General features: G+C 45.9%; 1 long non-coding RNA gene across 1 annotated transcript; it reads left to right on the top strand.

Annotated features, from left to right (window-relative positions):
- Positions 1-465: 465 nt before the first annotated feature.
- On the top strand, positions 466-12,324 carry LOC100708635 (uncharacterized). The gene is made up of 4 exons (XR_269465.4): positions 466-766; positions 11,106-11,201; positions 11,444-11,497; positions 11,619-12,324. It is a non-coding gene; the product is annotated as an uncharacterized LOC100708635 (long non-coding RNA).
- The last annotated feature ends 904 nt before the right edge of the window (positions 12,325-13,228 follow it).

Below are 13,228 nucleotides of genomic sequence, written 5' to 3'. Positions count from 1 at the left end.
ACCTTGAATGATCAGCCTGTATGTTAGACTTACACATGTATGATTTTATTTGATTTAAGGTTGTGTTTCACGTTTGGCTGCTGTGATGTAGGAATGTGACAACTTTCAGGACTTTGAAGTTTATTCTACCTTTATCTAAATGGAGTAAGTATACACACTAAAATGTGTAATTAATATAAAAACACAGTAAAAATACAACTTTTTTCTTTTAAAAATTTCAAAACCAGATGACTTTTCTTCTTTTTAGGGTTCAAGAAGAGAATCCTTTTATTTTCATTATGTCTTCACACAACAGAATGTTGTTTAGTAGCTCTCAGCACAGAAGAGGCCCAGCCTTTTACACACACACACACACACACACACACACACACGTGTCTGTAGGTATTTTAACATATAAACATATTCACATACATACACACAAAATAAGGCGGAAGCGAAACCGTCGGTGCTTTTATTGTGAAAAGCTTATTCCGTGCCATACCGGAAGCGGTGGGCTCGATGCTGAGAGCTTCATGTTGCCGGTCAGCAGAAGGTCAGCCAACACCAGCAACAGCGGCAGTAGCGGATAGTTGTCGGTCAAGTAGCAGGAAGTTAACGATTGATCGGTTAATCGGCTCCGTTTGTGCTCTTTGGGCGGGAAACCGGCAGCTTCCGGTCCGTGTCTGCCAAACTAATGCTAACAGGCTAACTATTAGCTGCTAGCATGCAGTGCGCGCACCCCATGAAGAAGAGAAGTCTGGAGGCGGAGCCGCGCAACTCCAAAGCGGTAAGACACCTTTTTTTATTTTTATTTTTTTATTTTTCTTTCTTTTTTTTAATTTGCACAAAATATAATGTACAACAATTATGGCAATCTCTACAAAGATTCAATTTTTCCAACATGAAATAGTATCAGAACAGGCTGAATTCCAACATATAGAAGAAGGATAATGAACAGGAAGTACAAACAACAACAAATAAATAAATAAATAAAATAAAAACAAACCCCAAACAGAATCAAAGTAAACAAATAAGCAAACATATAAACAAAAAAGAGAGATAATTAAAAGACATAAAATAAGTTATACCTTAGGGGTTTTCTAGCAGATCTAGTTCAACAATCATATGATTCAAATCCAGAGCTTGTTTTTTGTCCATAAATTTTACAGATGAGAGAAAGAGGCAGAGTTCTTTGTGAAAAGTAAAAAAGGACGGCTTTGTTTTCAGAAAACGACATTTGTGAATGAAGAATTTGCCCATAATAATTATTACATTTAAAACATTTTCAAGCTTCTTTTCTTTTCTTAGAGAACCAAACATAATATCATTTTTAGAAAATTCGAGTAAGTTTGGGATCTTAGGGAAGAGCCAGTAGTGCACATCGTTCCACAGGGCTTTACAGAATATACAATCATAAAATAAATGTTCTGTTGATTCAATAACCCCATTACAAAAAGAGCAACAATTATCATCAATAGTGAAGCGACGTCTGAGAAATTCTTTGGAAGGGTAAACACCAGAGAGGATTTTGTAGTGGACCTCCTTAGCTTTGGGAGGAATGGGAAGTTTTAGGTAATTTTTTCTGATCTCTTTCTTTTGATCACCGGAGAACAGATGTGAGATGGAATTTGGATTGGATTTATAAAGCGGTAAGACACCTGAGGAGGGAGGAGGAGCAGTTTATTAGGAGTAGCCGCGGTCATCAGAGTTTATGGAGAAAAACAGTAATAACTTTATTTAAACAGTAACTGTTTACAGAGACATGAGCCAAACAAAAACGATTGAAAAAGAAACATCAGCGAAATAAGAGAACTACAAAATATAAAAACTACAAAGTGACATCAGTCCTGAGCCTCTTCAAGTATTTGCAGGAACATCTGCAGCTTCTCGGAGGATGCTTGGAGCTCTTATTTGAACCTTCAGATGTGGCTCCGTCAGACCTATTCCTCTGATCTTTGTACCTCAGCCTTTCCTCCTCTTTCCCTTCATTAAGAACGGCTTCCTGGTGAGCTGAAGGTCCAGATCATCTCCCGGGTCCTGTTTCGGGTCTTCAGACCGTGTTCCTCTGCTGTGGAGATTTTAGGCCTCACACTTCTTCTGTCCAGCTTCCTCAGAAGTTGAAGCGCACCACACTGAGATAAGCAGAGCTTTCAGCTGACAGCTCTTTGGGAGTCACACTTTCTCCCTCTCCCTTATCTTTCCTGCTTGGCTTTCAGGTTTCTTGTATAGTCTCGCTTATTCTCTAACCCTAAGAGAGTCTCCCAGACTTGTTCTCTAAAAACCTAAAGAAGAATTATGGATTTGATCAACTGGTCCCGTAACGAAACTGACAAACTCCTGAGCTGGAGAGAGCCCGATTGTCCTGCGGAGACGTTTGCTGTCGCATACTTGATGGTCGCTTGCGTCATTTGTCTGGCAACACTCTCGATGGAGGACACTGAACGACAGCTACCAATTCGGAACCACAGTAACAGAGTTCTGGCTGATTGGAGCTGGCTCTGAGGTGGCTTATCAAAGAACAAGAAGCGGCTACAGCTGTTCAAAATCCCACAAGGCTGGCCGACATGATAGACGATGGGCAGGGCTGTGAGGACTCAGACTGTTTATTGAACGCAATATGGATACGATCTTGGAGAAGAAGAACGGGAATTGAGAGACCTGCTGACCAGTGACGGACATTAGACCAACTGTAAAATTGGAAGCCGTTTGTTCGCACTAACCAAAACAACTACCATCTTCATCTCATGCGGCCCCCCTGGCGCCAGCTGGATGCTCAAGGCAGAAGCTGACGGGAATAACAAATTCTCCTTAGATAACAAGACTGTGTTGTGACTCTTTCCCCTCATTCAAGGCCACCCGCGTCGACCGAACATTGTTGACTTTTGCCTAACCGGGTGAAGGGACACTTTCTCTCGGCTGAACACGGAACACACACACATGTACACTGACACAGACCTACACTCACCCCCCCACCCCCTCCAAACGCCTTCGAAGCTTATGTCTTCTATGTTGTGAGATGTGATGATTCATGTGCTGAGGTGTTTTTTTCTGTTCTCTGATCTCCCTGTTGGAGCTCAGTCTGGGGGGAGTTCTTGTTCTCCTCGTCTTTCCTCATGTTGTGCATTTTCTATGGTTTCGGTTAGGGTCGCTGCTCGTGTGGTCGACCAGTCAGTGCTACCTAGCCTGACCTGTTTCCCCAATGTGATGTTTGTGTATTTTATGTACGGTCTTAATTGCCCCTTGGGGATAAATAAAGTGCCTCTGACTCTGATTTTCTGTCAGAGGGACTTGTCTTTGGCGTTTTTCATAGATTCATTAAAGAAATGGGAACGGTGACGTGTTTATGTGACAGGGAACAAAGGGTCAGAGGGGACATGAGACGCTTTAACTTAAGGTTTTAAAAACACGTTTAGCGCCATCTTGTGTCAGTACAACTGTTTACTTGTGTTGGGAACATTTGGCTTTTTGCATAAAGTAGGCTGATTGCAGCACGTGAACATCTGCTTTGCAGGCTCGATTAGGAACAGCTGCAGACTCCAGCATGTCGGTCTGACACAGTCCTCGTTTATAAAGTGCTTTTACAAACACCAACATCACGGCTAACAGCTGGATGTTCCTGTTTGAGTGCAGCCAGCCAAACAGCCACTTCCTGTTACAGAGTGAAATTTATCCTGGTTTAACATGAACTCACTGCTGCAGCACCACAGTGATCCCCTCACACTGGTGTGACATAAACTAATGTGAGCCTGTTAGCCCCGGCCAACCAACCACATGACGTCATGCTCCATGCTGACAGAAGATGGCGCTGAACATGTTTTTAACACTTTAAGCACTGATTTCTTAAAGCCAGCATCACAGACAGACAGTGGTGGTCCTAGCCTGTTTGGCGCCCTGGGCGAACACTCCCTCTGGCGCCCCCCCCCACACACAAAACATGTTAAGGATTGTACATTAACATAAAACTGTTGTCCACACAGACATATGAAGACAGAGAGAGAGTATGCATAGTATGCAAATGGATACTAAACAGCCATCATAATTCGTCATACAATGAGAACAGGACAAATCAACAATTGACAATGACTAATTAATATTAAAATCTGTAACATAATGTATTGTTTGGAGTTTGGTCTGTTAATGTTACTATTTTTACCATTTCTTCTTGGGGCAACTGTAACCCACATTATTTCCTTAGGGGTTAATAAAGTATTCTGATTCTGATTGTTTCAGGATGACCTGCCATTATCCAGTGACACATCTGCTTACCTGTATCATTTGTTCGTTTCGCCTCCTCTTCTTTTCTCTTTTTTCTAAACTGAGCACCTGATGGCTTTGAACTTTTCTTGTCCATCTTCCATTGGTTTTAATTTTGCACTCCAGTATGAACACCCATCCCCCAACTCAAGGATCACCACAACATAACCTAATAGACCTACACCTTAGTTCACAGATTAACTTTGTCTAGGGTTTATTTCTGGGATTTCACACAACCCAGGATTCAAATCATGAATACATAATGGGCTTGGATTTACAACATTATGAATGAAATGTGCTCTATTTGGAAGCAGCAGGGGCTCCTCCCCTTTCGACGGGTTATGTGTGAGACTTTAAATCATCAAACTGTAAATTATAAATTTTAAATTGTTATTGATCCCTTTACCCCGAGTCCTAAAGTGTATATTTATTTTCTTACTCTACTATATTTATTGTTCGTTTATTTGCACTGCTGTAACTGGAGCCTCGTCGTCTCGTCTCTCTATATACTGGACTGTATGTAGCGGAGATGACAAAGTTTACTTTGACTTCAGCAGCGAGCAGGCGCACCGAGGGCTCTCGCGCTCAGTTTTCGTGTATAGAATTTCGAAAAAACATCGGTGCAAATTATAAGTCTGTATCATGATGTCCGGTGTTTTCGTGTTTGTTGGTTTGTTTTTATTTTGTTTTATTTTGCGAGTTGGTTATTAGATGCTGCTCCAGCCAGCCAGAGAATCCCCCGCCGCCCCGCCCTCTCCTCCCTGTGCCGCAAGCAGCAGGCGCACCTCGCAAACGGAGGGCGCCCTTACTCCCAGCAAAAGGGCGATAGAAAACCGATCGGTGCCTATGCCATTCCCAATATTCCGCTGGCTGCCGTCGGGGCAGCATGAGTACGAGCATTTTTTTTTTTATTTTATTTTTTTTGCCGATACCCGTGATGCCGCCCCCCATTACGATGCCGCCCCGGGCAACCGCCCGTGTCGCCCGTATCTAAAACCGCTACTGCCTGACAGAGTTACACCTGTGTGAGTGTCTGAGAGCCGGTGGGGGGTCGGTGGGGTAAAGGAGGTGTACAGCGCTCGGTGTCTCCGGCTTGGGTACGAGGAAGTATGAAAACCAAGGGCTGACGGAGGCGACTCGATGACCTCTTCATAGAGCTGGGCGATATAAGATTTTTTCATATCACGATGTGTTTTTTTCATTTCAGGCGATAACGATATATATCACGATATAAGCCAAATAACTATATTTGTAAGATTTAAATGTGCCGTTGCTCACAAGTAAAATGTGAAATAATCAGCAGCTTGTTTTGATTTAAATATTTCTTTTCCCATAATAAGTTCAACAGGGCAGATGTACTTAAGGAACATGAGACTTTTTCAGATAAATAAAGGCAAATATTGCAAACTACACAAAAGGCAGCCGCTAAAGCGTTTAAGTTTCAAAATAGAACAAACAAACAGACTAAACTGTCAATTCCACTTAGAAACAAAATATTAATTCTAAAAATAAATCTTAGTTTGTTTTACAGAAGAACAGACAAAATTGACTAACTTTTGTCAACAGTGGCGGTCCTAGCCTGTTTGGCGCCCTGGGCGAACACTCCCTCTGGCACAGATTCACTTTGTCTAGGGTTTATTTCTGGGATTTCGCACAACCCAGGGTTCAAATCATGAATGCATAATGGGATTGGATTTACAACATTATGAATGAAATGTGCTCTATTTGGTGAGTGTATATTTATTTTCTTACTCTTCTTATATTTATTGTTTGTTTACTTGCACTGCTGTAACTGGAGCCTCGTCGTCTCGTCTCTCCATATACAGGGGTCCGTTCTTCGTACCTCGCTAAGTAAGTTAGCCGGATTTGATTGTTGATGATTTCGCGTGATCTTGGATCATTCGGTTCTCTGAAGCCCATCCGGGACTTGCTGTCATAGCAACAGATCCGTAAGCGTAAACCTGCTCGGGAGCAGGCTTACTTTATGTAAACAGGATTAGATCGCGGCCACTCAGGTATGTCCGCTTCATTTATACGAAAGCAACAGCGATATTTCTCCACTGTTTCTCCATAAATAAATATTATCAGTGTAACTAAAGATAATGCAGCATTTGATTCTTTTATTGATTTCATACAGATACATACAGGTCATTTCCTAAAAAAAGGGAAATGTACTAGTAATCATTCTATTACATGTATTTGATTATTTCAGATGTAATTCATATTTTAGAGTAGTAATAGTAAATTACTTCGTGTAATCAAGATGAGAGACCACGGCTATAAAAGCGAAGGTGGATTTGGGAAGTCTGTCGCAGCCATGTCCTGTCCGTTTGTACGCGAGCAAGGAAGGTGCAAGATTGATAAGGAGAGTTTACAGAATTTAGCGTATATTGCGGGATTTTACATTGTACAAATAGCACCAGTTATGAAGGTGCTGCTACTGCACCCCGGCTGCTGGTCTAAGGAAGAGCTGCCCCCAGGGATGCCCTCAACAATGGGTCTGGTGGCATTCAACCCTAGGGCCAGCTCCTCTGCCGGGGTGTGACGAGGGGGTGCAGGACCACCACCTGTCTTTATTTGCTCTGTCCTTTTCTTGGTTGCTGTTATAAACAAACAAACAGATTATTTCAGGGTCTCTTGTCATAGACTAAAAGCAATATAAGTGATAAATATTACTATTCTGTAGAATATTCTTATATTTCACTTTTACTTGTTCCCATGTTCTAGTGGGTCCTGTTGTGGCTCTAATGTGAAAGAGGATATAATGTAATATAATATAATAAATTACTTACGAGTTTAATTTGTCAGCAACTTTCTGCCAGCCCTCTCTCCTTGCTTTTGCAGCCTTTGCAGTGTTCCCTTGCGTTTTAATTAAACTCTGAAACTCCTAGAGACGTTATCCCTGGAGGGCTCAACGCGGGGGGTTGTGGTCATAACCTGGTGAGTGGCTCTGGTCGCTCTTAGAGGGTGTTCTCCTCGTGGCTGCGTGCAGCGGGGCTGGGGGATGGTTTGTACTGGCGGACGTAGGTTACTGGCCTGGTAGCCTGGCTGCCCCTGAGTGGATCCGGGGCAGGCGGGGGGGCTTGGGGTTCGGGGTGCTTCGTCTCTGTGATGGGGCTCTGGCTGGGCCTTGGGGGCTTCGGTCCTCGTCGGTGTGTCGCCGAGGTTGTGGGCGGGTGGGTGCACGGGGGCTCAGCCCTGGCGCAGGAGGCCTCTGGTGCATCGGCCCAACTGGGGGACTCTTCAACTGGCAGGGAGGTTGTTCCATCCTAGCAGAAGTCCACTCTGCAGGTGGGGGAAAGACACAGGAGAGGTGGAGAATAAACCTAACCTGGGTGTCTGTTGTCTTGTGTAGTCTGGAGATGATTGAATGTTGGGGTGGGTATAGTTTCCTCTGCGGTGGGGTGGGGTGGGCTTCCCCAGGTCCTGTAGGGCTTAGCGGTGCTGCTGCCGTAGGCCCCGGTCTGGATGGGCCTGGGCTCCCTTGCCTTGGTGGGTACTAGAGGACGGGGGTGCCTACTGGGGTCAGCGGGGGAGCTGGCCCTAAGGAGGGGCATTTTGCCCCTCCCTTCTTTTCCTCCCCATCCCCGGCTGCCTCCCTCTTCCCGCTCCACCACACCCACCCACACAGGTAGGGCCTTGGGGTGCGGGTGTGTCACCAGGGTGCAGGGGAGGCATTCCCCCCCCTCTCTGTCCCCTTCTGGCCACCTGCGCCTCAATTTTATTTCACAACTTAGACATCCACATTATTCACACTCTCATAACACACACACACACACACACACACACACATACATACATACATACATACACATATTATATATATATATATATATATATATGTAGGGCCTTGAGGGTGACCAGGTTAACGGCGTCCAGAGGACGGTCTGTGTATTCAACCCTACCTCTGGCGCCGGTGCCCACCTCTCAATTTTAAATCCATGTAGACATTGAGGGTTCTCGGGAGGGGCCGTGCTAACACCTGCTGCTCTCTGGCAGCAGCACCATGCCCTCCCTTGTTTTAAATGCACTTTAGAACAACACGCAGCAACACTACACATGAGCGGGAGGAGGGAGGTATGGGTCTTCACACACCCCCGTTCTCTACTAGCCATCGGGGCGGGGGGCTGGGAGGAGGTGTTGGCCGTCCGATTGGCCTCCCTGCTGCTGCGGAGCCTGGGGCGGTCTGCTTGCCTCCACCCCGGGGGAAAGGGTCACATATCTTGGGTCTGGGTGCCGTTTCCCCCTCTGGGGGCGAGGGTACCTGGACCCGGGGCATAGAGTATGTTTGGGGAGTATGATTGTGTGTACATGTCTATGTATGTCTGTCCCTACGTTGGGTGAGTGCTGAGTGTTTGTATATGTGTGCATGAGGGTGGGAAAGCATGTTTATGTCTGTGTGTGCCTGTTTGTCTGTGTCTATATGTCAGGTCGGGTCTTAGACTCCACCTCCCTGGGTACTCCCAGGCCCTCCAAGTGTGGAGGCCTATCTCCCCTCACCACACTCCCTGCTGGTAACTGATGCCCTCAGGGGTTGGTGCATTGGTGGTTCTTGGTGTCCGGGGCTGGGCGCTCAGGTATGCACCAGCTCACTCCCAGTGGCTAATTGGCGGGGCCTGGTGCCTGTCGCTCGGTCAGGCCTCTTCCGGAGCAAAGGGGGCCCTCGGGCCTCCGGCCTCGGGGCCTGCAACTCGGTTCACTCTGGCACAGCTGGCTGCCGGCAGAGCCGGCGGGCACGCCGGTGCAGCCCCCTCTGGCTTCTGCTCCGTGGCTACTGGGTGACCCCCTCGTCTGGGGATCTCCTCAGCCCTTCCCAGGAAGGTGGCACGGATGCCCCTCCGGTGGTCCTCCTTGGGCTCTCGCACTCTGGGGCCTCTGGATGTCTGGAGCCTGGATCTCCTCCATGCCTGCTTCATGCCCTGGGGGACGGGGCTATGGGCCTCCACACCCTCTAGCAGACCGTTACATGGGGAAACCTTTTGTATACAAGCGGGTTGATCCACACAGGTGTACACACGGGTGTTCACTGTTCGTAGACAAACTACACCTTTCTTAGCTGCTACTTCAAAGCACATTGTGCGCTGTCTATCCTGTGTGCTGCACAACAACTTTCAATATTTAGTATTTACTGCTGTTCACACTTAGCTAGATTAACGTGATGGTGTTGTGTTTAGTATGTTGCTTTGTTTTTTTTTTGCTTGTCTTCTCCATTTTCTCTCAACAGGTGATCCAGGAGATTTTTTTTTTTCTCTCTCTTTGTCTTTGTAAGTGCCCTTTCTCACTGTCCCTTTTCCCTTCTGTTTTTCTTTTCCTTCCTCTCTTTCTTTCTCCCTTTCCTATCCCCCAGTCATGTCTGTCCCATCTGTAACAACTGAAAATAAAATAAATAAAAATAACAAAGTTTGATCAAATGGACCAATACGGCAATGCCATGATGATCCATTTGGCAAAATAAATCCATTTGGTATCCTTGTTGGTCTTCAGACAACAATTCTGACGGCTTAAGAACCAAATGGGACAGACAAAAAAAAAAAAAAACTCTGAAACTCCTGATATCCCTCAATCAAGAGTTCTTGCTCTGCTGCCGTAAAATACTGAGCGCGCTCCTTCGACATCTTCGCCGACCAATCACAGAGTTGCCGATCAATGTTTCTACTATCGATGCGTAGCCCCTTTTAAGCCACCCAGTGATCTCAGATTACTTCATCCAGCTGTACTAATCGTCAACAACAGGTGTGTTCGGAGAACCGGATTAGCGAGCTCAAAGTTAGCGCGATGATTTGATCTTGGATGTGTCATTTGATCTTGGATGTAGTAAGCGAGGTACGAAGAACGGACCCCTGGACTGTATGTAGCGGAGATAACAATAAAGTTTACTTTGACTTCAGCAGCGCGCAGGCGCACCGAGGGCTCTCGCGCTCAGTTTTCGTGTATAGAATTTCGAAAAAACATCGGTGCAAATTATAAGTCTGTATCATAATGTCCGGTGTTTTCGTGTTTGTTGTTTTGTTTTTATTTTGTTTTATTTTGCGAGTTGGTTATTAGATGCTGCTCCAGCCAGCCAGAGAATCCCCCGCCGCCCCGCCCTCTCCTCCCTGTGCAGCAAGCAGCAGGCGCACCTCGCAAACGGAGGGCGCCCTTACTCCCAGCAAATGGGCGATAGAAAACCGATCAGTGCCTACGACATTCCCGATATGCGCTGGCTGATGCAGCATGAGTACGAGTAATTTTTTTTTTTTTTTTTTTTTTGCCGATGCCCGTGATGCCGCCCCCCACGCTACTCTGTTTTTTGTCAGACTTGAAATAGCCGAAATACCTTCACACTACAGAACTTCTGTGGCCCTTCCGTTCGACAAGCTCTCCGGCATTGGAACCATCATCGGTTTTCTCTTCGGTAACCTTCGCTCACGCTCTCGGTTGATTTTTCTCTAGTCGGCGAACTCATTTCCTCCATTACCCGGGCAGCACGGCGGCTGGCTGCTTCCCAAACAAATACACATGTGCGCCTTGGCGCTTGTGCTGTACGTAACAAGTCACGTGACGTGACGCTGCGGCTGTCATTGGTTCGGCTCTGCGCTACTTAATTTGGATTGGCTGTTCTTTTCTTTTTTTTTAAGAGGACAAGAGAGATGAGGCCTATCGCAATAGTTTAATTTTTCTATCGAGAAAAAGTTATTTCGCAATACATATCGTTATCGTTCTATCGCCCAGCTCTACCTCTTCATGACCTCTGTGGTTGCGTGCTGTACTTCTGGTTTACCAAAACGCAAGTTTAGAAGGAAGATCACCTGCTTAGCCCCGCCCCTTCAGCGAGGTCAGTTTCAGGTGAGGTCCTGAGGTGTGCTGATGGTCCTGATGTTGTTTGTTTTCAGAAGCGGCTCTGTTTGGAGGCAGAGCTCCAGATGTCCGACTGTCCAATGGAGACGTCGCAGAGCAGTCCTGCGACCAATCAGCAGCCGGATCAACAGGTGAGCTCGTCGAGCTTCAAGACAAGACACAGGACACGAATGTGATGTCATTATGATCTGAGGGTCAGAGGTCAGCTTCAGATAAACATGGTGGAAAGTCCTCACCGTGTTCAGCTGGAGGACAGGTGTACAGGTGCTGTTGCTATGGTGACGTTTGTTTGTGTGTGTGTGTGTGTGTGTGTGTGTGTGTGTGTGTGTGTGTGTGTGTGTGTGTGTGTGTGTGTGCGTGCATGTGCGTGCAGGTACGGCCCACACCTGCTCTGCTCTGCTGTCCCAGGTGTCTCAGAGGAGAACCGGTAAGACGCCGAACTCACAAAACAGTTAAGCCCTGCCCCCTGTGGAAGCGAGGCTTACAGAGTCGTCTCTGTGGCTCTGTGATTGGCTGAGAGACTAAACGGTGTCTTCCTGCTGTTTCAGGGTCACTTCAACCACATCATGGGCCTCTGAAGCTCCACCCATTCTCCCGCAACCAGCCGTCCAATCACATTGATGCTTCAGGTGCTTCAGTAAAATGGTGCTGCTAGAAGATGTCATCAAGGCCCCACCTCACCTTCACGCCGTTATCAAGGAGACGGTTTAACGTTTCCATCCAGTGATGCGTTCAGGACCAGCAGTACTCCTCAGACTTAAGTTCTGAAATCTCTGATGTCCTTGCGTCCCTGAACACACCACTACGTGTAAGCGTTTACCTGAGCTTTAAGCCCGCCCCCTCTCCTGTGTGATATGTGTGACAGTCCAATCAATGATCAATAACTGTGATTGACGTGGTGGTGTGTTCCTTGTCTCCGTTTAAAGGGCTTTCACACAGTGAAGACTTGTGATGTGTTTACAAGAAAAAAGCCAGTAGAATTTTTTTAAGCTCCAGTATAGAAGCAACTGAAAGGCTTAACGAGGTGTTAATGAGTTTACTGTAAGGGGAAGGAAAATTCATGTGGTAAATAATAAGAGTCTTCCTGTCTGTACATTTCTATTTTTCTGAGGCACATTTTTATATTTTTACTCTTGAATTTGACTGAATGTAAAAGCAGCTCCCTATTTTTGATGACATTACTGCCGCTATCTGGGCTGACCAATCAGAGGCCAGCATTTGTACTGATTTCAGAATAAAAGCTTTGACTGTGAACAGCTCTGCCCCCTTTTTCTTTTGACTAAACCAACAAACAGACTGAAGCGAGGAGAACAGTGATGATGGCAGCAGGGGCGTTTCAGAGAGCACGGCGGCGCCTGTAATGGTCAACGACCTTTGATCTTCATCGTGCTGGAGAAGTGTTGAAACTCTAGATCAAAGCTGAACATCGTATGTTTGAAGTGCTCTGACTGTTTGTCAGCCTGGCTACAGTGCTGAAGAGAAACCTGGGGTTGTTCTTATTTTCTTCAATCAGTGATGAATAGTAAGATGTTCTGGCTTTGCGGAGGGCTTTCTTATAAAGCAGCAAACTATTTCTCCAGGCTAAATGATGATCCTCTAAATTTGTGACACGCCATTTCCTCTCCAGCTTACGAGTTATCTGCTTTAGGCTACGTGTTTGAGAATTATACCACGGAGTCAGGTACTTCGGATTTGAGGCCTTAGTTTTCACAGGAGCTACAGTATCCAGAGTCGTACGTAGTGAGGAGGTAAAATTATTAACAAGATAATCGACCTCTGTTGGGGTAGCGTTCAGGTAGCTGCTCTGTGTTAGTACAGATGATAACAGTGGGTGGATTATATTCTTAAACTTAGTTACAGCGCTGTCAGAAACACATCTACTGTCATCTTTTCCTAAATGTCTTTACAGAGAAAGGACTTAAAGGTTAAAGTTCATGAAACTACAGTTAGAAAAAGACTAACCATGTAAGGCTTGTTTGGAGGAGCTGCAGGAGAAAGGGTCTTCTGTCTAACATGCAAACTTGGGTTTGCAAAGTGTTTTGGAACAATGTCCTCGTCCATAGTCTAAGGAGCTGGGACAGGACCTGTTTGTCCTTAATCCACAGCAGGGTTTGAACACCTCGCACGAGCTGCCAGCACGGTGGATGATGATCTGAGA

Source organism: Oreochromis niloticus, linkage group LG8, assembly GCF_001858045.2.
Source record: "Oreochromis niloticus isolate F11D_XX linkage group LG8, O_niloticus_UMD_NMBU, whole genome shotgun sequence".
NCBI lineage: Eukaryota > Metazoa > Chordata > Actinopteri > Cichliformes > Cichlidae > Oreochromis > Oreochromis niloticus.
The sequence above is the reverse complement of the archived record's forward strand: the minus strand, read 5'-3'. Positions and strand labels throughout refer to the sequence as shown.